The sequence below is a fragment of the Larus michahellis genome, chromosome 2 (genome assembly GCF_964199755.1).
Source record: "Larus michahellis chromosome 2, bLarMic1.1, whole genome shotgun sequence".
Lineage (NCBI taxonomy): Eukaryota > Metazoa > Chordata > Aves > Charadriiformes > Laridae > Larus > Larus michahellis.
The window spans coordinates 109,555,952-109,583,823 of record NC_133897.1 but is presented as its reverse complement, the minus strand read 5'-3'; the positions used below and the strand labels follow the sequence as shown (position 1 = coordinate 109,583,823).

General features: G+C 35.6%; 1 protein-coding gene across 1 annotated transcript in view; it reads right to left on the bottom strand.

Annotated features, from left to right (window-relative positions):
- Window positions 1–8,639: 8,639 nt before the first annotated feature.
- Window positions 8,640–27,872, bottom strand: part of DSEL (dermatan sulfate epimerase like) — a 44,811-nt gene continuing 25,578 nt past the window's right edge. Inside the window, exon 3 of the transcript XR_012585702.1 lies at window positions 8,640–8,734. The gene's annotated coding sequence lies outside the window, so the exon portion shown is untranslated. The remainder of the gene's footprint in view (window positions 8,735–27,872) is intronic.

Here is a 27,872-nt window from a genome sequence, read left to right as displayed (position 1 = left end):
ATCAGAGGTCATGTTCATAAGATATACAAACAGGTTTACAACAGTTCTATGTATCAACTAAGGCCTTCTTCAAAATCTATAGTGAACAATTATTGTGTGTGATTCACCATTAACAAAGATCTATAGGTCAAAATGCTGACCAAAACCAAACCAAACAAACAAACAAAAAAAACAAACACACACACACACAAAAACACTGAGAAATTCAGTTTTTAATTTTTACACCAGATAAAAAATGCATACCAAAGAGCTCAAAAGCCCAAGGTGCGCAGTAAAAACTTCATTCTGTTCTTGAACTGATCTGCAAAACTTAGCCACTGAAAGGAAGAGAAGAAATTAAAGCCGGATCTTTGGACAGAATCTACTCCTTTACACATAAAGCCAAGGAAATCTGTTTTGGTACTCTGATACCCTAACCCAATCAAATATACCAACAAGACCATAGCTGAAGGTCTTTGAGTAGTCCTACTGGGACACATTCCTGTCTAAATGTTTTGTTAGGCTAAACACTGAAAAGCATGAATGGAAAATACTGTTTTATTTTTTTCTCCGTATTTCATTAATTATACTAAATGAGACAAATAACCTGAGGATGATCTGTCAGCCTGCATTTGTTACCAACTGTTGGTCTAAGAGACACCTTTAACATGACTGTGTGCAAACAGATTTCTCTAATTACCATAAAGAATAGTAATCTTTCATTCTGTTTCCTTCTTTCTTTCTTTCTTTCATTCTTTCCTACTTTCCTTCTTTCCTGCTTTCTTGCTTTCTTTCCTTTTCTTTCTTTCTTTTTCTTTCTCTTTCTTTCTCTCCTTCCTTCCTTCCTTCCTTCCTTCCTTCCTTCCTTCCTTCCTTCCTTCCTTCCTTCCTTCCTTCCTTCCTTCCTTCCTTCCTTCCTTCCTTCCTTCCTTCCTTCCTTCCTTTTTTCTTCCTTTCTTTCTTCCTTTCTTTCTTTGCTTTTCATTTTTTGTTAGAGACCTGACTGAATCAGAATATGAAACTACAGAATTGTGCTAAACCAGTGTGGTACTGAATGGCACTAACTGCATATTACAGAGATGACATTTCCTTTTTTCAGCAACCTGTCAAGCACATACACTCGTGCACTGGTTTTGAAAGTGCCTCCTATTCTTAGTGCTCAATTATGACGTTACTGGCTACCTGCCTTTGCAAATCCCCTGCATAAGTGTACAGATAGATGAAAACATGTCAGAAAAGTATGGCAACGTTTCCTTGCCTAAAAAAATTAAAATAGTGGAAATCAAATCTGCATGAAATATAATCTTCATGGAGATTTGAATGCATGTTTAAGAAAGCCAACTTAGTTTACCAGGGGCTCTAGCAGCTTAAAAAAGCTACAGCTTTTCTGAAGCTGAAGATCTGGTCCTGCAGGATTTAAAAACAGCATGTTTTTAAAAAATACTTCTTGCATTACAGCATTTTCATATATTTATGTAATTCTAGTATATTTATAGAATACCTCCTGAAAATTCAGCACCCAACAGTTTAGAATCACATCAGTAAATTCATTAAGTAATTCGCAATAGCCATTAGGCAATTAAAGGTATGAGACAAATTAAAAAACTATATAGCATCTTGTAAGACTTGATCCCCAGTTCATAAATAAAATAATAATTAAAAAAATCTGGCACGAAATATGAACAGTGTCACCTCTTATATTTTCCTGTTGACTGCAGAATAGAGATCAAGAAATTAACATGGGATTATAGTTCTGATTGTTTTTTCCTTGCCTTCACTGGGAATTTGACCTCTCAGGAGTCAATCCACCGAGATTCACCAGTTTTAACTTCTCTAAGGAAACATCCAGAATCAAAAGATATACATAATGTTTAAGACCAATAATCCCCATATACTGATTGCATAGTTTTTAATTTCTGTCCAAGTCTTTTGTGAAGGGTGTGTACGTATGTGCATTTCCAAATCTGATGTGGATAAAATTTTAAAGTATTGACTGGTACTATTTTAATATGAGTTAATATAACAGATTAATATTTTTTTCTAGTAGCTTGCATCATGTGTGTCATGGAAAAAAATGAGAAGTCATATGAATTCAAATTGTATGCAACTTGCAATTAATAGAAACTGAGCCTGCATGCAAGCTTTTTCTGATTCAAAACAATATCAATTAATTTATTTGAGAAATGAACCTTCTTCCTACATGAGAGTCACACAGACTGGCAAGCATTTGCAGACTGAAATTATATTCCGTCTTAATCATATGGGGTTTTTAGGGTTTTTTTAGTTCAAAATATGTTCATGATGCCGATGCCATTTACTACCTATTCTACTTAGGGTTTTAGGGTGGAGGGGGATAAACCTTTTGCATTTTTCAGTAAAGGCTTTGCTGAGAAAAAGGTATTTGGGACTTACACAGAAAAAGAATTAATATTTCAACATTGAATACTTCAAGGGAAAGAACTGCATAAAAAGTACATTATTCATTGCTGATTATTGCCAGATGTGATGTCACCTGGGGTTCCCAAAGTAAGAAACACAGAGAGATAAAGAGAACACAGTTAAAGACACAGTGGTGCTGCACGAATAGCTATGTGTGCATCTTGTGCCACTTTGAAGAATACTGATTTATTTTTCTTTCCCTATTTTATGGAAAGTCTGCTACCACTCTTAGCACATGTGTGCCTGCCTATCTGTTTGATTTCCCATCAATGATGTTATTGTCTGCTTGTGCGTGTGTGATTTTTTCTTTATTTATTGTTGGTTTCATTTGTTTCTGTAAACTACATACCACACATTCATGTTAGAGAAAGCAATATCAAAAAAGAAATTAGTCCAAAGTACAAGCATTTTGATTCATTTATTTATATAGTTGATTCTGGTCCCTTTGTGTGTTCAATAGCAAGCAATAAATAGCTTGGGTCAAATGATGCTTTGATTTAAAGTGTTAATAGAAAAATATGCAAAGAGGTTTTAAGTGTACCAGACTGATCCGAGCATAGTTGGTAGTCATCTATAGTATATTGAAACAGATCTGTTCCATAAAGTTCTCTGGCCTTCTTTTGGAACCAGCACAAATGTAGCTTTTCACTAGCCATTTAATTTTATAAATGTAAGAGGACCTTTTACAAAAGGTTTGATTACTCTATATCTCTATAAAATGACCTTACACGTAGTTACTATGTATCTTTATTTAACCATCACATTCATAGAAGATATTGAAGATATTTTGAATTCCTTTTTTTGTTTGTTTGTTTGTTTTGTTTTGGACATCTTAACTAGTCTAAGTGAAACAGACAGGACAAGTAAATTCTGGTATCACTGATGAACAGTGCATAACAAAACGTTAATTCTTCAGGCTGCAGTTAACAAGTTTTCATGTTATTTTTCAATTTTTAAAAAGCAATACTTGGACTTTGCTTATGTGTTAATTGCTTCTCCTTCAGCCTTAAGGCTTCAGCCTTAATGGTAGAAAGAACTTAATGGTAGAGCCTTAATGGTAGAAAGAGCTACCTTTCGGTAGTAAGCACAGTTTTTATTGCTGTAGAAAGTCAGCATATCCTGTAAAGAAATGTTATCCTCTCAGGAGTTCCACAATTGGTTCTTTGCAAGTTACGGAATTCACTGATTACAAAAAAAAGAACTAAGTTTCATACTATGAGACCATTCTAAATGAAATGTGTAACATTCTTGTTATAAAAATTTCTGTGATAAGAATTCAATCTGTATCTAGATAAAATTCTGCGATTAATCATCAAGTTAATAACAGATATTGAATGGCATACACGACAACAATAACTACAGGAAAACCTCTCGTGCTGAATATTCATGTCATTAAAGTGATAACAAAATATTAAATTTATGTTCTTTCAAAGAAAAGTATAATTTCTTGTTAAGAAGAATGTGTCACTCACTGAAGCTCAAGATATTCTTAGAGGTATAAAAGAGGAACATACTATGATAAAGTCCAGTATAGAAGGTTGAATTAAAATGATAGAAGACAGATATTCTTATATACAAGCTTATTATTATCTCAGTGACTTTGAACAAAACAGAAAGATATGTGAATGCTTGAATTTGTGTCATAAATGTAAACTCCTTGGCTAAAATAGTTGATAGAAAAGCCTTTCCTAGTAACACAAGTATTACATATGGAAGTAATTTATTATCTATAGAAAAGTTTTTAGGGAAAAAATAATTTTATTCAGCATACTTACAATAGGCTAAAGTAACATACAAGTAAATAAATAAATAAATAAATAAACAAACACATACATACATACATACATAAAATTAAGTTATTCTTCCACATTCAGTACAATGAAAGCATTCAAAATTGTATACTGGAAATATTCATATGTATATTTCTTTTAAATGTGCAGTATAAAATGTAAAGATGTCACTGTATGTGAGTTGCAAAGACCTTCAGGATGTTCTTATTCTTGTGAAGATCACAAAATGTATTAATAAATTTCCTAGTGTATTTTAGAGACTGTACAAGGCTCTAGTCCTAAAAACTCACAGTTGTCATTACCTTAATATCTGAGAACTATATATTTTTTAATACTATTTATCAGCCTTGCCAGTTAGGAGAGATATATCCTCCTCTATGTTACCAAAAGAGTATTGAAAAGAGAGAGACCTTACTCAATGTAATACCAGAAGTCCATGGCAGATCAAGTAATTGCTTTTCAGATACCAAAATAATTCCCTTGTTTAAGCATTTATCTATTGTGGGTGAGCATTTAGTTAGCCTGGAAACTATTTTATCCTATTTAAATTTACTTATGCTTTAGAAGTACTCGTTTAGAGAGTGGAGAGATCACTTCACACTATATTCTGAGACACACAGGAGACATAAGTCTTTTTTATGGACTTTTTGTTTCAGAATCTATCCTGATTTATACAGCTTTAGCCATATACAGCTTTAGTCAGGGCTTTCTGGTTCTAGCTGGTTTTTGTTTTGTATAAGCATAGTAACAGTGCAATGTTTTGCAGAAAGCAACAGAAAATAAATCAGTAATGCAAGTATAAAACACTAACGAACTAAAACTGACCTTGGACAAAGAGATGCAATTGGGGTTTAAATCAATACAATTTTGCTCAAACACAGCCTTCAGAACTTTGTTCGATAGTGCTTGGGAGCACTATTGGATGAAGACTCTCAAAATCATTATTAGTTATATGAATAATAATCTTTGTACTTGTCATTCTCATCTTATTCAGCATAAAAAGCTTTAAGTGAATCAATATAAAAATCACAGTCAGCTTGCTAATACTGCTCATTGTAAGCAATTCATTTATTTCAGGACATAAGCTATTTCCATTTGCAACATTTATTTAGTTTATTGGTAATCAGAGGTGGTTCTAAACAATCATTTCCATAGCAGAGACAATTACTGAAAGAGGAAAAACATGCGTTCATTTCCTCTGGAGCCTTGTTATCTACTATCAATAGCCTCCATCTGCAAGAAGATTGCTACATCTTCAACTGGAGGTTGCATAAGTCAATGGGATAAAATCGAACACTAGTTTTGGGATAATGTTGTTGATTGCAGTCATCTACATGAGGCACGTGTCTGGTTGGGGGCTTCCACAATAATGGAAATGTTGGCATAATTACATTTTAAGACAGACTGCATACATATGAGTACTTCAGTACTGCAGTCAACTTGCTATTGACATGGTATCTTAGTTTTAATTTCCAAAGCTACACATTCAGAGTACCTCAGCTAACTGCACAATCCTCCAGCTAACTTTTCCCTTCTTTTAGAAAATATTCTCAATTTTCTTGCTTATCCCAAATAGCTGAAAAAAATGCTTGATCTGGGCCAGACAGAAGAAAGATGTACAACCTCACAGGATTGATAGGTATTTGAAGGGAGTCAATTGTCAGTGCTGAGTTATAATGCCAAATCTTGTTGATAGTAGCTCTTCATTCTCCACAGCGTATGCTCATTATTCAAGGTGGACCTTGTACTTATAATAAACTTTAAAAGAAGCTGTGAAGCTGCAATAAGGTTTCCCTGGAGCCTTTTCTTCTCCAGGCTGAACAACAACTGTCTCAGCCTGTCCTCATAGGAGAGGTGCCCCATCATTCTGATCATTTTTGTGGCCTTTCTCTGGATGCACTCCAACAGGTCTGTGTCTTTCCTATGCTGAGGGACCCAGAGCTGCACAGTACTGCAGGTGGGGTGTCACCAGAGTGGGGTCTCACCAGAGTGGAGCAGAGGGGCAGAATCACCTCCCTTCGCCTGCTGGCCATGTTTCTTCTGATGCAGCCTGGGATACGGTTGGCCTTCTGGGCTGGAAGTGCACATTGTCAGGTCATGTCCAGCTTTTCATCCACCAGTACTCCCAAGTCCTTCTTGGCAGGGATGTTCTCAATCCCTTCATCCTCCAGCCTGTATTGATACCAGGGGTTGCCCTGACCCAGGTGCAGGACCCTGCACTTGGCCTTGTTGAACCTCATGAGGTTCACTTTGTCCCACTTCTTGAGCCTCTCCAGGTCCCTCTGGATGGCATCCCATCCTTCAGGTGTGTCAACTGCACCACTCACCTTGGTGTCGTCTGAAAATTTGCTGAGGGTGCACTCAATCTCACTGTCTATGTCATTGATGAAGATACTGAATAGTACTGTTCTCAGTACGGACCCTTGAGGGACACACTTGTCACCAATCTCCATCTGGACATTGAGCTGTTGACCACTACCTTCTGGATGCAACCATCCAACCAATTCCTCATGCACCGAACAGTCCACCCATCAAATCCCTACCTCTCCAATTTAGAGAGAAGGATGTTGTGTGGGACTGTGTCAAAGGGACTGTGAATCTTTCCACAACTTTTTATTGAGGAACAATGGAGTGATAAATATTCAGAGGGGTTGTTGTGTTTTACTAAATAATCTATACAATTACAGAAGTCCAGATAGATGACATCTATAGCTCTTCCCTTGTCCAGTGATGTAGTCACTCCATCATAGAAGGTCACTAGGTTGGTCAGGTAGGACTTGCTCTTGGTGAAGCCATGCTTCCTGTCTTGAATCACCTCCTTGTCCTCCATGTGCCTTAGCATAGCTTCAGGGAGGCTCTGTACCATGATCTTCCCAGGCACAGAGGGAAAGCTGACAGGTCAGTAGTTCCCAGGGTCCTCCTTTCTACCCTTTTTAAAAATGGGTGCAATGTTTCCCTTTTTCCAGTCACCAGGGACTTCACCTGACTGCCATCACTTTTCAGGTATCATGGAGAGTGGCTTGGCAACGGCAACACTCAACTCCCTCAGGACTTGGGGATGCATCTCATCAGGTCCTATAGAATTCTGTACGTTCATGTTCCTCAGGTGGTCACAAGCCCTATTACAGTGGGAGGGACTTTTGTCCCTCAGTCCCTATCTTGTGGTCCATCCACTCGAGAGGTGTGGGAAGAGAGGTTGTCAGTGAAGACTGAGGCAAAAAAGTTGTTGTGTACCTCAGCATTCTCCTTGTCCATTGTTACCAGTTTGCCAGTTTTTCTCATTGGTGGGGTTATGCTTTCTTTGAACTTTTTTGGCCATGAAATCGTCTACAGAGGTAGAAAGTTGAAAGTGGCAACTTCGAGAGTTTCAGCTCAGTCCTGGAAACATAAGCTGTGAAGAATAAGGAGAAAACTACTTTACATCTGACAGCTCCAATTATGGCACCCTACAGAGCTTAACTGCCTACTTCAAATCTTTACACATCTTTTTATTAAGGAACAGTGTAATGATAAATATTCTGATGGGTTGTCTTGTTTTACTAAATACTCTATACAATCAGTTCCAGCTATGGAAAATTAAATCCATAATTATTTTCACCACAAGTTTAAGCCATTTCTATCTTACAAAAGCAAAGGTGTCTTTGGAACCACTAATGTATTTCTGAGCCTTTGACAATATATCAAGATGTATTGAAGTTATTGGGGAGGGTGGGGGAGGAGGGGGAGGTTGTTTTAACATTCGGTTTGGCATGCTGTGTCTAAATTTGTCTAAAATATTATTTTTAATATATATTATTAACATTCTTGAAAAGAAGACTTTAAAGCAGAAACTTTGGGGCAGCATAGTAATAAAGTAAATCTGATTACACTAAGAGCTCTGCACTCAAAAAGTATCTTAATACACTTACAGAGCTCAGATGAACCACACTGGAATAGCAGGAGATTCCTCCTCATATTTGAACCTCCAGCCATTCACCAAAAAAAGGCTGTAATTCACCAGGTGATTAGAGCACCATACAATATCACAGTGTAACATAAAATCAATAGAGAAAACCACATCATACCACCATTATAAGTATTCCTAGTAACTCAAGAAATATAATTTCCAGAAAAAGAGTAGAAAATCTCTTTTAAAAAAAAAAAAACTTTTTAATGATTTGTAATAATTTTCTAGAATAAATTGCAACACCATTAAGGACTTTCTTGTCTATTATAAATAATATCAAAGTATAAGAAAGGGAATTTAGTAACACCTAGCAAGGATATTCAAAGGAGAGAGTATACTGATAGTGAAAGCAGAGAAAACAGAAAAGATTCTTTACTTCATCTCGGAAGGTAAATTGTTCCTTATAAAATAATGAAGTTTCCAAATGAGGGCTGTTTAAAAGATGACTTTGATACTAATTGCTATTATTCTCCTTTGCTGCTTACCTGAAACTTAAATCCCTGCTTCCAGTGAAATGATCTCTCTGTTTAGTTTTTCAGCTGATGGCCTGACACTTCTTTACTCAACTTCCAAACTTCTCCTTCATAAATAATAATGGAAATAGATTATATTCATTCATAAAAATCCTAAAGAAAGAACTCAGTTTTTAAACACTGCCCTTCACAACTTTGGATATTTTCCTTCTTACCATCCCTGGGGTGCAAGCCTTGCTGTGTAACAGAAATACCAACCATTTAGCTATGAAAGGGAACACTAATCACCCACTTACTGAGTGACCCTGAACAAAGCAATTTGTTGCGGTGCCAATTTCCTTTCCTTCGATGTATGTCTAATCATTTCATATAGGAAACAAAGTTGTGGGAGCAATTGTTTTTTACCAGATATATATTCAGTGCTGAGAACAATGAGCCCCAAACTTCACTTGAGCGGCTGCATATTGTAAATATATGCATGTGGGTGTGTGTGCAAGTGTTCACACACATTTTCTTTATATATATATATATACACACACACCTTCCAAATACTCTATAATCTCTATAATATATATGTCAGATGATATATATAAATATATTTTTATAGTGGTGTAATATTACAGTATACATTGTTAATCTTGTGCAAGTAACAGTACTAAGCCCTGTCCCAGCTGATCATAGATAGCAGAGGATAGATTGCAAGTGTGCTTTCAGCCCTCTTTATTTTGTACTGCCACAGCAGTACAGAAGAGATAATAAACAAACAATATGCCGAAAATAATTAATTCTGTAAGTCCTTATAAATGAAGCTTTTGAGAATTAGCACGCATCACAAGGACAGTGCTGAACCCAGAAAACTCCAGTAGTGAATTTGCCCACACAGGGGCAGTGCTGGAGTGTCCCATCAAGTACAGTAATTTAGATACTCAGCAAGCCTACATAATGTGATTGCAGGTTATAAAATAGAGAACCATTTAAAACATTGAAAAAATAGATACAGTGATTTAAAAAAAAAAAATCATAACAAACTTTCCCTTAAATTTTCAAAGCAAAACAGGATCAAATGCAGTTAGAATCTTGTTTTGTCATGAAGATAGAAATAGCCAGACTTAGCAAGAAAGTTAAGATAACTGAGCTGCTAAAATGCTGTAGGAAAAAAAAAAAAAAGCCTCGTGATTAAATGCAATTTAATTTAATTTAAGGGTCAGACCACTAGAGTCATATTTATGGTCCTTATAAATTAAAATTAGAAGTGTGTCACTCAGTTTTCCATTCTATTCTTTCCCAACAAGAGTTTGACCTTCCAAACAGTATGGACAAATTTGTAGGTAGAACTTTAATCCCATGGACGCACATTTTATTATATGTATGTAGTAGTGTCTGTTTTACACCAAATCACTACTACTGTTACGCAAACTATAAGGATTATAGGATTAAAAAATTACAGTTTTAGCCTTTATTAAGTTGTTTCAACAGTTGTGTCAGAGCTCTCCATTGTTAACAGAGTATAACTACTCTCAACGTCCATCCAAATATGAATAATATTTGTATTTTCTTTTTTCTCTTCAGGTTTTAAAATGAACATTTATGAAGATTTAATATATAGGTTAGGATTCACCAGTCCCATATATTCTCTACATACATACCAGAAGTTTATCAATCATACTCAAATTAAAATAAATGCTGTTCAAACTTCAAATGTCAAGACAAAATTTGTAGCAGACAATTACTTAGAATAACTGTGTTCTCTCAACCAGATCCTAATATTTCTTCAAAGAATTAGAGAAAACAGCTGAGAGATCATGATGTTTATCCACATGATCAGCAACATCACCATTATTAATTGGCAAATCTTTAATAAAATATAAAATATAGGAGACGTATTTGGAGAAAATCACCAAATTGTCCACAATTGATGTTCTTAAAAATGAATTTTTATTGCAGAATTCCTGTTCCCCTGTTGCTTTTTGCAGCTGCTCTCTAAACTTATTTCTTAGAAGCTGGTTTCTAATATAAACAATTTGTCTATTGTTTCTCTAAATATTTATACATCTAAGCAATACGATCTGAAGATATTCAGATCCTGCAGATTAATAACATTAATGAAATACTCTTTGAAACCTAATAAAGTTCAACTACATGTGTTAGAAAGACTATATTCAGATTCTTTTTTCAGTATCATATTCTTTCATACTGAGATGTAAGTCACTGAAGAAAATTATGCTTTTCAAAATATGGATTGTCAAAGAAGTGATAACTTAGCTTTCCATATTTATGTCCTTCCAGTGAATGCCATACAAATTATGGTTCATTTTCTAGTGAAAGGAAAGCTTTTCTTTATCAGCTGTGCTTTTGGGTTTCTAAAAGGCAGACTCTTTTCTTTTTCAAAAACCACAGATGCCAGAATCAGAAATTTCCTGGCAATTTGTGAATGAATAACTATAAATTTGCTGAATTCTCCTAGCAGTTTTTACAGCTTCTTTTTTTTTTTTAAAGACCATATGTAATATATAATACATATAATAGAGATATGCATAATGTATATGCATATATATAATATTAAAAAATGCAAAAGGGCTTTCATTTTTGGGTTTTTTTTTTGTGTTTTGTTTTGTTTGGTTTTGTTTTTGAAGCAGTCTTCACCTTTTGCCTCCTTAGGAGTGAGAACAGGAGTTTATTTCTTATTCATACTTCAAAATATCTTTTAGGTCTTATGCGTCGTTCTAAAACCAATACAGAAATCTGTATAGATATGGAAATGATAATTTTGTCTCAAGTCAGTTAATATGAATCTAGCTGTTAAGATTCTGCATGTGATTTTCTATAGAAACTGCTTTTCTAGAAAGAGCATACAGAATCAGAAATGTACAGAGCAATATAATTAGTTTTGCAATAAAATAAGGCCAAGTACTTAAAAGGCAAAGGCAGGGCCAGGAGAAGGGCAATCGAAGCCCTTACATCATTTCTAAACACACCTTTGTTACTCAGTATTCAACAAATCAGATCATTGTGGGTCTGTTTGTGACTTACATTAGTGAAAAATGGACTGAAGCATTTCTGAGCTCAGATACATTACATCCCTGTAAATGGTAACGTAGAGTCAAAATCTGATCAGCAGTGCTCTTGCCATGGGTTCACATGTAATTAAATCTTTAAAAAATGATAAATGTTATGTAAATACCGTTAGGAACTGGTATTTCTCAGGAAAGTTCTCTCTGGGTTGGATATGCTATACTTATGGAAGAAGAAAAAATTAAAACGCTGAACAGGAAAAAAAAAAAAACCAGTTAAATTTTTGCCCTTTTCTCCTTTTAGCATCCCAAAACTTATAAATCCTACAGCATGAACCAGCTTCTCTGCCACTGTCAAATATGAAGATAATATCATTCCTTTGGCTTCTTGTGAATTTTTGTCATTCACTAAGACCTGAGCAAAGAAGTCAACCCTCATTCTTCAGCGTGATTAGTAAAACGATATTTCTGAAAACTCAAAATATAATCATCAGCTCCTGTTCAAAGAAATCTATGCGGTAGGAGATTGGAACACAAGATAATGAGATATGCACAAAATATCCTTCTTCACTAGTCCAAACTGCATCCCTCAAAGGATTCTAAACTGCAGTAGAAAACCAGATTCAGCTTCATTTGTTATTATCTCCACCTTTCAGTTATTCCAATATTATCTCAACAGTAAGGCAACACTGGTCCAAAGAAAGAAAAAGAATAAAATAGAGCCCCTTTTCTAGAGCACCCTGAAGATTCACCTGAGCATCCCATGTACCTCTGTACTGAACACCCCAGCACCTTTAATCTGCCTTATTCTCTGTACAACCAACAGTTGCCTATTGGCAAGTGTGGCTTTCTGTCCTCTGACCTTGGCCGGGCTGTCTTTGGCCAAGAGCATGTTTCCAACAACACTGATGCTTGTGTTGAATGCAAGTTTCTTGAGAACCTGAATGTCATGGATTTTGAACATCTGCCCCTCTGAGTAGATGCAGAATGAACAACTGCTTTTCAACATATGTAAAAAAAATTAAGTCAGGGAGCTTTAAATTTCTTTGTGCATGAAGCCATTAATTAGTTTAGTAATAGATATGACTCCACATAGGAAAACAAGTCTTAGACTAGAAATATTTTATCTTTTATCTACTAACAAGAACTAAAGTAAATGTTAGATCTCCCTTGTGTTTCTCTGTATGCTTCCTCCTCCATCAGGATGGAGACTATTCCTGAAATCTAGAGCTTGAACTTGCAGGAGTGCCGAGGCTCACATAACCACCAGCAGAAGCTTCTCTGCACTGTATCAGACATTTTTTTTTCCACCCTGGAAGTGGTACCTGTTATAACAGATGCAGTGACACGCAGCGTTTTCTCTGCTTTTCTCAGCAATGGCATGACTGACGTATTTTATAATCCTACTCCACAGAGCAGCAGATGGTGCCTACCCTTTCCCATCCTCTACAAGACTTGATATTTCTTCTCTGTCAGTCATAAGACACATTTTTGATTTTTGCTGGCTGCGCAAGCCATGGAATTTCATATAGCAGTAGTTACTTCTCCTGACAATCTTGTATCTCTTGAGGCCCAGACTTAGCAAAAGTCCTTGACTTGTGGTACAACTTTTTTGTCATATGTAGCAAACCCTGAATGATCACTGCCTAACACTATTCTTTAGAACTGACTCTCAAAATGTGTGCAAATTAAAGGCAGAGGCATGCCATAGCAATTCAGCTCAAAGGTTAATCACTCTCCCTACCACCGGAATAAATGTAACACTGCAGAGAAACCTCAGAAGGTGTGTGCCTGGTCATCCACCTTTTCTGCTCCACCTTGACGTGAGATGACAGTCACATAGCACATTAAAGCACTACAACACTCAAATTAATACACCATACTACTCAGTAGAGCATGTTCATTTAGGTTCAAAATGATGCTCAGTTATATTCAGTGTAACTGTTTCTTCCTAGATTTTTGTGCATGAAAAATGTGCCCAATCAACTGCATCTCACTGTGTGAGGTGGGTACGGTCTCACTGACTCATCCACTAACAAGAAATGTCATGAAATTCACCAGGGACCTTTATCAAGAAACTACCCTTACCACATGAAAGCTGACCTTTGGTGAGTAAACAGCAACCTGTGGAAAAAGGCAGAAATAGATATCTCAAAAAGAGTAAAACTACTCAGGAGCAGAAAAGTCTAATCATTCATGCCTTAACATACCCATCCAGGCTGAATGAGACAAAGCCTAGGAGACTGCACAATACCTGCAATTTCCTGGGATATTAGTGGAAGATTCCAGTACTGATAAATGTGCCATGGATCTGACTTACTGCATTTGGCTTTAGCAGCAGTACTTTCTACTCTCCGCTCTTGCGGTATTTCTTATAGGTGTTTTTAAAACATGGGGATTTTCTTTTTTATTTCTAACCATCAGACTGAAATGTTAAAAATGAAGAAACAAAAGTTTGTTCTTTGAGTTTATACAATAGTCTCCAATATATTTTTCTCTTATTTCTGAAAATCCATTTAGTTCACAAATTCTCCTAACTTTTCAGGTCTACAGGCTTGAAAGAGCATTGCAGTATTAAGGAGAGTGCAAAGAGAGCATTTTAATTTATGCTGAACTGGTTTGCTAAACTGACACTGAACTAATACTCCTGATTTAGGAGAGATTTCCCAATGCACGCTGAGAAGAAGAACCAAAAATATATATATTCAAAAGAACACAGAGACTTGGAAAGTAATTGGTTGAATGAGGTTTTTTGGCAATGTTATTTGTAATAGTTACAGATTACTTATTCACCTGATCCCTTTCAATTGTCAGTCTCGTGCTTTCAACTTCTACTAGATTTTGGGGATTAAATGTGCATATTCAGTAAGTGACAGATGTGTTTGGCTCATGCTAACCAGAACTATAAGACTGGCTATTTGAAAACCAGCAACAAATCCACGTATGAATCTCTTACAAAAAATTTTACAAACCATTACTAGGCGATCTTCTTCAGATAACTCCCTGGATGTTTTATTTCAGCATGTTTCCTCTGAAATATTCTTGCCCCCTTTACAATGCCTGCCATAGATATTTTTGCACTTAAGATTTTAATATCCTGGACACAACAGGGTTTTTTATGAATTACATGGGAAGTAGGTAAAATCTCTACATTTAGAAGTACAAGCATTATCCTCAGTCACACATCAATTTCTTGACGAAGACTAAGTCCTCCTTGTCATTTTACTTCCTATTGATCTCATTCTTTTATTCCAGTAATAACCTTAAAACAAGCACACAGTACTTAGAAATTATTCCATGACAATAATGAACAACACATTAGCCATCAGTAAAAAAGTCATTAAAAGTCATGCATATCTTTTAATATTGTACTATCTGACTATTGAAGAGTGCATAACAAAAAGTGTGCATAAAATTGCACAATGGACTGTTGCAACAAAGAATTAGAGTTATGGCTTATTTTCTTTTAGCTATAATATCTAGAAATAATGCAAAATAATACATTAAACTTATGTTTAATAAAATCCATGTATTAAAATACTAGAAATAAAACTCTGAAAGTAATGTTGTTATTGCAAAGATAAAAAAAGGCAAGCACCATTAGTTTGTTCTTCCATCACTCCATCTTTTTTTTCTTTTTTTTTTGGTAACCCACTAGGATACTGAAGAACCTAAAAAATATACAAATAAAGGATGATATACCATTACTGCTTCAAGAGAATGTTGAATTTCCCTAATTTTAAGTTGGCTATCAGAAATTAATGTTATGAAAGACTTAACTTGTGCTTGAGGGCTGAGTGTTGATCAGGAAATTGCAAATGAGGTAACTGCTAGGGAAGGGTACATCTCTAATCTTTGAGGCCCGGGTATGTAACTGGAAGGCATTCAAAGACTTGCGCATTTAAGATAGCTATTTGTGCAGAAAGAAGTGAGACCAGATGAAGTGTTTCCATCCAAACCTTTTCTGATGAATAACTGCAGTTTTGATAAGATGATTTTCTATGGAAACAGTTTGCCTTTCTTGAAATAGATTTCTCAGGAGAAACCTAGGATCTAACTTGAAGAAAAATGCTGGTTTTATAAAGTTCTTCCCTTCTCTTCTGGAAAAAATTAAGAGTTCTCACAGCAGAAATGAGAAAAACCATTTATCAAACCAACTATTTCACAAACACCCGCTAACATGCAAATACATAATGCTGTTGAAAATATGTTGTCTATCCAAAACATACTAAGTGCAAAAAGGACAAAGCAAACACTGGAGGAATTCAAATGCACACCCGTATTTTTTTTTTTGAAAGAATATATAAAAAAGGATTTTTTTTCACATTGAACAAACAGAAAGGTAGGACTAAGGAAAGAACAGATGTGCTGAGTGAGGTGCTCTATCCTGCCTTCAAAACATATTAACGTCCAGTAGGTCATAAGAACTGTATAACCTGCATCAATTTAGTGATAGCACTTAGCTGATGTCAGTGTAGGTTCATATTTCAGAAGCAATTTAGTTGTGATTAAGCTCTTTGCCTTAAACAATTTAAAAAAGGGGAGGGGGGGAGCATGAAATGTTATAAGACAGTTGCGTTCGATTTACCTAATTTCTTTCTTCTGTCCATGTACAGTGTGTACTTTATTTTATAACTAAGCAATGAACCACAAGCTGTATGGCAGCTATTCTTGTGGGAGTCAGTCTGAAAGAAGTTGCCTAAATAGCACACTTCAGTGCACCTGCACTGTATGTTGGCTTGGAACAAGGAATCAGTAAAAAAGGATTAAGCACGTGAATGAAAGAAGAAAAGCTGGGACATGAGCAGTAAATGTCACCAAAATTCATTTGGTGTGTTCAGATTTACCAGCGTGAAAACAACATCACTGCTCTGCTGTCAGCAAAAATGATGTTCTGCAAGTATTTGGAGGTCACTTGGCAAAGGTATCTCCTGTTACATTCTTGCACAGGAGATCTGCTCTTTGGCACCTTCCATTTGACATTTTATAGGGATTAGGAACACAAATCAGAAAGAGAAGTGTATAATACATTGTTTTCTCCCTGTGGCTGGCTACTGCTAATCTTAAGTCAACAAATGTCAGATTTCAATTTTATTGAATTACTGCATCACAGACTGCAAAAATCAATCTTCGTGGGTTTTATTCTTCTAATTCTTTCATATACAATGAGTGGGGAAAAATATTGTTTTATTATACCTGCCTGACATTTCCTTGCAATAATAATTTTGAACATCTGATTGAAGCAATCAGAGATGCCAAAATATACTGGCTACACAAGTACTTCTTTTTTTCTTTTTTTCTTTTTTTTTATGAAGGAAGATCTCTCATCATGACTTCAGGCATTTTCTCTCTATAGAAAAGACAAAAGACTGCTCTAGAAATTGACCATATATCACTGACAGAAATGAAAGTCCTAGGAAATATTTTATTATGCTGGAACTTTTTCATGGACACTAATGTGAACATAAATAAAAGCCAATGACTTCAGGGATATATGAATTTCAAAGTATTTTAGGAATTACTCTAACAAGAAAAGTATAAGGAAACCCCAGTCTTGCAAATCAAGATTTTGTCTTAGAATTTTTGTGTTAAGTAGTTTTTTACATTCTGTACTTTATAGATGTTATCCTGTATAATAAGGAAATGACTACTGAATGAATAAATAAACATTATTTAATTTAAGTACTTCATTATTCAACATGATCTGAGCAAAGCTTTCACACTTAACACCACTACTTAATTGTGCTTAAAATGTTACTGCCCTCATTATTGTGGATTAAATTTATGCTGATTCTTCTTAAAATGTTTGTTTTGAGAATGCCTCCTGCCAGTCTTCACAGTGATCTTCACAGCTTTTCCTGACCTAAACCCCTCTGAAATCTTCAATGGATTTTAAGATCTCTGAACCAGACCGATTTGTATTTTTTTTTCAATTCTTTTTCCTACATCCAACAGTGTAACTATAAAGTTAGAATAGGAGAGGTTGAATTGTCACAATCAAACCCCAGAATGTATTTTCAAAGCCTTTAGAAAACCACACATCTTTGCAACTGATTTTGCAAGCATATAAATGAGTGTTGAATATGTTTCTTAAAACAAAACAAAACAAAAAAGGAATGAGTATTGGAAGAACAGAGTGAACTTTAGGCACAGACAAAGTGGATGGCTGCTTCAGATGACAGATGAGAAAACAGCAATAGCTGTGGTGCAAACATCATCTGTGTTTGCTGTAAACCTTGGAAAAACAGTTCCGTGGCTGCTGTTGACCCTGCTGAGGCTAGGATGAGGGGCAGGTTGTGTCCCCAGGCAACTGCTCCCAGCCACCTTCAAGCCAGTACAACCAGCTGCTGAGTCAGTACCCTTATCCCCATTTATACTTCCCAGAGCAGCAGGAGCAGCAAAGCCAGTGTTCTCCAATTTTCCCCTTGTTCTCTAGGAAGCTCTGCCATTTTTCTCCCCTTCCTATGCCAAGAGAGCCCCAGGCCCAGCCTAGCTTCCACTTCTCACCTTCAGGCCGGCAAAATTACATTCTCATATACACTGTGGAGAAGCCCTGAGTCAAGGGGGCAATGTGTTTATACTGGAACCACTTCAGACTGATTCTGAAATTATGCTTTCTCTGGGTTAACACATACGAACTTTTCGCATTAACACCTAGCGGAATTTGTTGCCAAACAAACACACCACAATATTTATTGAGTAGCTAGGCATGAAATAAGGTTAAGGAGGTGAGCCAGAATTTGTAGGCTATAAAATGTCAGGGGATTGTTAGGTTTACACTTGGTCAGCCAACGTGACTTGCATATTAAGCCAGAACCTTGTACAACAATTCCAGGGCTTAGTCCAAGTGTTTAGAAGACATTGTAATAGAGTTTCACACAGCAGATCAATATCTGCTTCGCCTTTTGAAATGAGGTCCACTAGTTCTCACTGGATAATGAGACTGGGAGCTCCTTTTCACCTCCTGATCCAAAGTCCATGGAAACCCATAAATACTCCCGTTGAATTCCAGGGACTTTGGATTGGGCCTTGAATGATGAAGCATGATAAATTTGCTCTAAAGAGCAATCATTAGGGTTTCTCTGAAAAAGAATTAATACGATCAAGCTCTACTTTCAGGCCAGGATGATGGACTACACAAAGACGGCACATCTGTGTTTGAGTGAAAGCATTTGCCTGCAGCTGCTCTATTTCCTACTTACTTGCAGCAAACCAAACAAAATGGCAACATTTTGTAAATATAATAAAAATCTTATAATAAATTAAGTTGTGAGTGGTAGATTCACCACTGCCTCACTAGATTATTATAATAAAGAATCTCATCAGCAATGATTCATATGACATTCTGCAAACACAGTAATAAACAACTAATATCAGAAATTCCTTATATGTTCTCAACATGCTCCCAAAAAAGACACTTGTTTTGGTTTGTTTGTTTTTGTGTTTTTTTACACATACTAAAATATAACATTAATTGTACCAATATAAGGTACTTTAAACCCATGAAAATATATCCACATGAGGAACATTGTATCACTGCAACTATAACAACATTCAATAACTAGTCGAAAAACAGAGTTTTCATTCTGACAGAAAATCCATGAAATAGAATGAAGAATAAAAATTTTCCATTAAAAACATTTATGGAAGGAACACTCAAAAGTTGACAGAAGCATGAGGTTATAAAAACATTTTATCTTATACTGCATAACACTTAAACAATTCTAAGAATTTCTCTACTGAAAAATAAAACTTTCCATTCTGAAATGTTCCAGTAGATCCACTTTGACGTTAGCAGGATATCCTTACCTTGCCTTAAATGTTATCAAATTGATGTGTTTCTAAAAATATTTTGCTTTTGTCAAAATGGTATTTCCTCACGTACAAATGGCATCATGTACAAATCCTTGACCTGTTCAACGGCATAGGTCAAGTAGCATAGCTTTTGTAAACAGACAAGGCATAGTGACCTTGTACACCTTACACAACGTTATGACAAGACAGTTCTGCTAAGAGTCCTATTTTTTTATTGCTTTGCTTTTACTCTTTTACCTAAATTGTTACTGTGGAAATGAAAGAATTACCAGCTTCAGTGATACACCTTATGCTATCAGAAACTCCCTTCTTGCTGCTTCTTATGTCAAAATGTATATATGTACAAGCTCTTCCCTGTGATAGATACAAACCAGTTTTCTATGGCAAACATTCTCAACCAGGAGACAGAGAACGTAATCTCTTTTTCTCTTGTTTGTACCCTTTGCTTACATGCACCAAAATGCAAACTCTGAGCCTTTGCATTTCCTTGATGAACAAAAGCTGTATTACTGTTAAAGCACTTTTAATACTATTTGTCTAAAAGGTATCTTGCAGATACTGAAATACAACTAACCTTTCCAACAGCTACTCCTTACTAATGAATGGAAGCTTACTAAACACTGGAACAACAGTGTAAGAATTCTGGACTTGAATCCACAGGTGGTGATTACTGGTCTTTTGACCTGCATATATTTTATGCAAAATAATGGATAATGTTCTGTTGTTTAGATTTTTCCTGTGGGGGGGTGTGTGGAGGGGTGTGTGTGTGTGTAGGGATTCATACAGATTTATTTCTTTTTTAAATGAGTAAGAAAAAAATAGTGAAATTCTATTGGATGAGGGACCATTTGGAGAGGATAATACTGAAGTGCTAAAAATATATCTAGTTCAACTTCAAAACAAGTTTATCGTAGCAATATGTCTGCTGTCATGTTATTTCAAACAATTAGATAGCAAAATGCATTTATTTGTCATAAGGGATTAGTCTTCTGTATGACATGCCAACCTAGAAAGCCGAGAAATGCTAACAAAAATATTCAATTTACTGCTAAATTTTTTGCTACAATAAATGTTTTACTTTCAGTCTTCATTTGGTCAATACAATTAAACTCCTGTAATAAACCTTTTTTTTTAAAAAAGGTTCTGTGTCTTCATACATATGTGTGTCTCCTTAGTCTTGCATTATTTGATGAACACGTTAAATCTCAGCAGCCATGAACCTGAACTGTAGCAGTATAGGATCTCAGGAAGGGAAGCGGCTGGGATCACTGCCAGCCAGCCATCTAAAGTGCAGCACACGGTGCACATTGATAGCAAATGCAGTCAAGTGCCCATCTGCTTGCTCCAGAAGTACTTTTCTTGCAGACAGAGTGGAAGAGAAGCACTTTAGTTAAGCTCAGTAATGAACTGATTAGATTGGTTGTGAAACCAATAGAAATGAACAGCCTGTCCATTAACAGTCAACTCAAGTGATAATGCAAACCCATCCGGTCACCAGGCGGATAACTTCTTCAGTATTTAAGAAATGAAGTAAGAGTAGCATTGTTTCTTGAGGGCTCCCGAACTACTGTAGCAAGTGCACAGAGAATAAAATCACCAAAACCAAAATAAAGACAAGAAGCAGCATAACTCCTCTTCTCCCTCGAATAATAACCTAAATCCTCCACTGCTGTTCTGAGGGAAGGCTGGCAGACAGCATTAGTACAAGGCCAACACAACTTGCAGTGAAATAAAAAATTGGTACTGAAGATTTCGCCTCATGGTTTAACACAACAACAACAACAACAACAAAAACAAAACAAAACAAAAAAAAAAAGCTCTCAAGCTTTCCTCCCAAATCCACAGGAGATAATCAAAGCGACTATGATGATGGGCACTGTTGTGAACAGAGATGGAGGCAGAGCTGTGCCCATGAAATGTAGCAGATTTCTATCACTTAGCCTTTAGTTAAGACACAAAATCTAAAATGACCATACATCTCAAAATCAGATATTTTGGTTCCACCTAAGTGGCTTAGCATACACATGGCTGCGTGAGCCATCATTTCATGCCCCATGAGGGAGGGTGGCCCCAGCCCTCCTTTCAAAGAGCTCAATCAAGTGTGCTGAGTTTTCCACCTGCATGTCTGCCACCAGGCACCCTGGATGACACTTTGCTGGATGCTTAAATTGCTAAAAATTATGTAAGTCACATTTCATTAAGTTGTGCACTGTGAAACATCTGATACACTTTGATCTGTGTTAGCACCGAGACTCTATTACACAGATCAGACAGAAGCAGTTCGCTGAAACGTTGACCAAAAAAAGCATTATAAAAATACAAACCTTTTTAAGGCATTGTGAATTAAAAAAAAAAAATCAATAGCAATAACTTCCTATTAAACACATGATGCTGAACATATTTGATGTTCTGGGTTTTTTTATTATTTTACACCTACTCGTCAGGTATTCTACTACATCTGTTTAAATCTCTCTTTTTTTTGTGATCTTACAAAATAAGAATTGATTTGGATGGATAATTGCCCACAAAACTAACACCAGTCTGGCTGTTGGAAAGCCCAGAACAACTTCCCTCTGAATTACTGGGCTGACCACTGCTCAACTGGCAATTTTCTGCAGCAGTTCCCAGTTACTGCAAAGTTAACACCGTGTTTCTTTATTCTTTCAAATGAACAGAATTTTCAGCTCACAAAATTAAAGATAAATCACTTATACGAACTCCCTAAACTGCCCATAGCCTCCCTACTGGTAGAAAATGCTTTAGCAATTGGTGCTTTTTTCCTTAGGACTGCTGTTACGGCTTTCCTTTAAGGTAAAACTCCACGCTAAATTCCCCTGCCCCCCAAACCAGTTTCTGTGTCTGAAGGGATTTAAGCAAAATTTAGTCACCTGTAGCCTGTGAACACAATCACTCTCAGTGCTAATTAGGGACTGCAACTACACACTGAACAAAAACCAAAGCACCTACCTCAAATTTTTTGAAAACTGAAATCATTGCTTTTCAGACAGCCTAAATAGATACCTATTAGCAAGACAGTATCTCAGGCTGAAGATTTCAAAGGAATGACTGAAGTTCTGAGATCTGAGTTTTAAAACCAGCTCTTCATCTCAGCACTTCCCATCACCCAGTCTACCTCTCATTGGACAATGAGCAAATGTCGGCTTCAGGCAACTCCCTGCTCATTCTGCTGCCTGACGTGGACCCTGTTTGAAAGTGCTTATCTTTACACATGCACCATACAGAAAGCCTAAAATCTCCTTTTTTTATAACCCTTCAATTTTTTAGGCACTTGCCTTGCCTTCCCTGAAAATGTTTCTTTGCTATTCACATACCAATGTGATGCCAAAGTGTAAGGAAATACCAATATGTTGTTTGTCTTTTTCCAATATGTTGTCTGTTTCCCACTCTGACACAAACTTTATGCAAGACCTTGGGAAACCACAACATCCTTTAATCCTATCATTAATACTTTAAAAATATTTTAAGTAGGATAAGAGACTATTTATTTATTTCTTTTAATGTGCTTGTGCGAAACTTTGAGTACAATAGCTTCACCTTGAACTGGGATGGGGTCTCTCTCACACAAAAATGAATTTTCTGCCCTTTCTGACATACACTCAAGTCTTTCCAGCACTAATATAAAGCCAAATGTGCACAAATGAATGGCATCTGCAACGCACTCCTGCAAACCAAAGGTCTGCACCTCAACAACTGGAAGCTTAAAACTGCTTAAAAACGGGGCTTCTGTCCTGCACATGGCATATGCGCACACTGCACATGGAAATATGCATGCAGACACTAGAGCACAAGAAGATTAACCAGATGAAATAAACCCCAAAAGGGATGAATTTAATTCCCATGGATAGTGAGTTGTCTTGGAATTTTTAATACAATGTTGGATTTTATGGAAGCCTTTATCAATACAAGTTATGCAGCATATTACACTCCTGTCTACCCTATCCCTAACTTCTGCCAGCCATCATAGACTGTCTTTAACTCAAATGAACAGCAGCATAACAAATTGAAAAATAAGCAAGATGACACTAGCCAGCACTGTCCACCAGAGATTTTGATATGTAAATTTTCAAGCATTGTTACAGGATGGATTTTAGATGTTCTTTAAGGTATTTTATTTAGGAACCCACTCTCATCTTGCTGTTGAATTTTGTTTTCTTGCTTTGACAACCTCTGTAAACTGACAACAAAATTATCACATCTAATGTAACATCAGAAATTACTCTGAAGCTTACAGTATCCAACTAGTATTTCTTCATAACTATATCACCTGTCATTATCTGTTAATCATTAAACTAGCAATTGGGGTGATCTTTGATTCATGAATTGTTCTGTGTTTAATTGTTACCTTAAGCAATGAGGAAAATGGAACCTGAGGAAAATAGAACTCACATAATGGACATTTTTAATAAAAATATTTTTAGCCAGTATCTGATGCTAGGAAAATGGGATACTCTGACCTTATTTATAACTCTTAGCTCCTACGTAACTGGTCATTCATAAACATACTCAGCTACATTACAATGATTTTTTACATGCTCAGATTCTACGCTTTTCATAATTTTCCTACTAAGCTTTTGCATTAATTTCCCATTTCAACATTTTATTTCTGTCTTGGGCCATAAAAACGTAACTGTTACCGCTGAAGTTGCAGCTCTTCTATTCCCAAAAGGCTAATTCATTTTACAAAGCACATAGCACATACACTGTACAGCTTATTGGTCTTAATTTCCATCATCAAATGTTAACACTACTTGGAGGAAACTTTAAGTTATGAAAATGCCAGTGAATAATGAAAATGGCTCCTATAATAAGGATTTGCTGCCCAGCATAACAAAATGGAGCTTTTATTGTAAGCCATTTCCCAGATTTGAGCTATTTGATCTACAAGTTATTAAAAAAGTAGTTTATGTTTTCTACGGCACCATGGGTATAGGAGAGTTAATTTTCACACCAAACAATAAGTCGAGATGGGTAGACAGTAACTAATGTGAATTGTTCTCAAGCCAGTGAGTAGTCCAAGTTCCTATACATCCTTAATGTTTCTATACCCTGACCCTTTACAACAAATATCAAGGTAAGGAAACAGTTTATAATTTTATTTTTTTTTTTTTTTAAAGCTTATGTAGGTTTGAAATAAGTTTGGGTTAACATACAGTGTAAGATTTATTCAATTTTATTTTGGGAGGAAAAAATGGACCAGATCCATTCTTTGGATCTTTTTATCATTTAATTAAAAATGGTATCATTTTACCCTTATAATTGGAGTAAATCTGTGTAACACTGTAGGCTCCAAAGGTCCTAGAGGCTCTGGGATTCTGAGGAGACATATGTGATTATGGTAGTGATACATGAGATTTACTGGTACAGGAAAAGGACAAGATAGCATTTTCTCACAACATTTCATAACTTCATAATCACAAAACATGGGTAAAGGATCTCATCTTCATGATGCACAACAATCACCATACTTTTTAAAAATAGTCTTCATGAATCACATAAAAAAAACCCAAGGAAGTATATATAAAAATAGGAGAGAATGACTAGAAGGAAAAAAGGCATAGAAAAAGAATAAATGGCAACTGGTATCTGAAGCACACCATGGTGTAGAAAGCTTTTCAAGTGACTTTAAAGCTTCTGACAAACAGCTCCAAGGGAAACCTGTAACATGGACGTTCTGCATATTAAGGTGAACTTGATTGACTAATGCAAGGTTTAAAAACGACTTTCACCTCAGGGGAAATTTGGATAAACTAAAACTTAGTTAATGATCTATGAAAGTCAGTGATAGATGACGTATTTTTGTAATTTATTTTTAAAAGGAAATAATCAATACCTTACCAAATGCAACTTGCAGGGCTCATGCTTCAGTTAGATACAAATTATTCCATGCAACAACACTGTGTTCAGACATAAGAAAATATAAATCTAATACTTCCTTTGTTGAAATGATTTTTTATCATATGGTAATTCAAAATTAAGAAAATAAAAACTAGTTATTTTGGTCTTTTTTTAAATTAATTGACTTACAAATACATTTTGAAGTTTTAAAGCTTTTATTTCCAGTGCTCACTAAAACTCACAATGCAGTTCTCATTTCCCAGTATACTTGCTTAATGAATTTGAATAAAAAAATTTAAACCATGGTAATATATTTGCTTTCCATCAAATGTAATTAATTATATGCTTATTTACTTTGCACCACTATATAGTTAATACCCAGCTGGACAGAATAATTTGTTTAAGGTAATCAAAATTTCCTTCACTGTGACGTAACTCCAATGAATCCTGCAGTTAATTTGTCCCTAGAAACTTGCTGAGATGCACAGTTTTGTTTATTTATTTTATTAAAGAAGTCACTCTAATTTCTTTTAACTCTTTTCATATAATGAAATTGAAATATTTTTGACTTTTTTTGAGAAGGGAGGAGAAATTGAGGGGAGAACAACTTGACGAATTCAATACAAATTCGTGAAATGTGGTCAATCCAAATCTGTATTTTGACCATTCTTTTTAAAAAAAATTAATTATTCTGCCATCAGAACCTGGTTCTACTCCCTAAATGCTCTACTTATTTCCCACTTTCTGATTCTTTAAAACAGCCCTTAACATTGTCTCGTTACCCACGTTTTGTGAAATCCCAAAGATTATATCAGTGTCAACCTTCTTGTCTTTTCCTTCTGGGTTATACTTGGTTTTTTCTGGGTGAATTTCCTAAGCTTCAAAACTATGGAACTCATAAATGTTCCCCACTGCCCACCTAGTGCAGTGTCTATAGCCAGCTACAGACAATGACTGTTTCAGTAGAAGATACAACACTATACATTAGTTATTTATAAAATAATTTTTCCTCAAGTAACATTTACTCCCCTTTTCCCGGTGCTATGGGTTAGTTTATGATGACCAAAGGGCATTTTCTATTAACTCTGAACCCTTTCTTTATCTTTAATACATACCTATGTTTGTATAGATAGACAGGAAAAGAAATAGACAGGTAGAGGTAGAAATAAAGCTAAATAATTTAAAAGGTCAGGTTTCATTTTGTTCTACATGTAGACCAATTTCATCCCCCTCAGTTCATCATTTCCAAGCATATTTCCATAACAGCATTCACAATGATTTTCAGAATTAATCCATTTATTTTTATGCAGTTATTTCAACCGCCACTACTTTTACATAGGCCAATACCTTTATTCATTGTAAAATTTACTTTTATGTCTAATTACCGGATGCACTTACTTGTCCGACATATGTTTATTATCCAAAATAGAAAGCCCTTGCAAGAAATTTGGCTTGTGTTGGAAGCTCACAAGTGAAATCCTTTAGGGGTATTAAACAGTGGTTTAAATTGAACTGTTGCCATGTTTCCCTGCTGCACATTTTGCTACCTTTAAAGCTCTTTTCATATTTTTGCTCTCTTTCATTTTATTTTTCCTTCTTCTGTGTTTTCCGCTGGAGAATAAAAGCATTCCACAAACTTTTATATCAGTTATTTTCTCCATGCCATCTACTATTAAACCATAGTAGTTACCCTTTGAGAGTATAAATACTTTTCTGACTTCCTTTGCCAACCTTGCTAGACTTAGTTTACAAATCCTTAATATAACAAATAGCCTTTCCTTTTAACTGTTCATAGCCTTGCCTGATGGGCTTATTTTGAGACCTTTTTGTTTCTTACGAAAATAATATGATGAGCAAATATAAAGTGTAAATCCTTCATAAAGCTAGGCTAATGCACCCAGCAAAGCCCAGGAAGACTGAATACACTGCAAACACTGCTTCCATTACAAAAGCAGTCAGGAATGAAAACTTGAACAATTATAATCCCAAATCAATTAAATAAAGCAGATAAGCAAACACTTACTTTCTCCATTAAGAATGTATACAAAAGCTTTCCCAGAAGTGTTTTTCACTTCCTACCCAAATCGCCCTGACATTACATGTAAAATCAGACTGATTCGGAGTCCTCCAGTAGCTAAATTCATGTTCCTAGGAAGAACAGATTAAAATCTTTTAACACTAGGTCTTTGGACCCAGTGAAGGAGGCCTGATCCTCCAACTTTGGAAATTAATGCCTTTCACACAAATATATCACAGGGTAGTGACCATTCAGTTTATTTCACGTTTGTAAATGGGATAAGAGGTCCCTTTAAATAAAAAAGTGTTGCCAGTTGAGAAACACTGTTTTAGTTACTCATTTATTCAAATCAAACTGAAGTGGTGATTCTCTGTTCATAGCGTGTGCTATAACACAGACTTTCCTTAAAGAGCTTCAGTTCAGAAATGAAGAATGTTACTTAAATCATTTGTGCTTCCTTTAAATACTTAGGACCATATTTTCCAGGAGGATTTGTAACAGCACCTCCAAAATTTAACACTATCTTTGAAATATTAGTAAATTAGA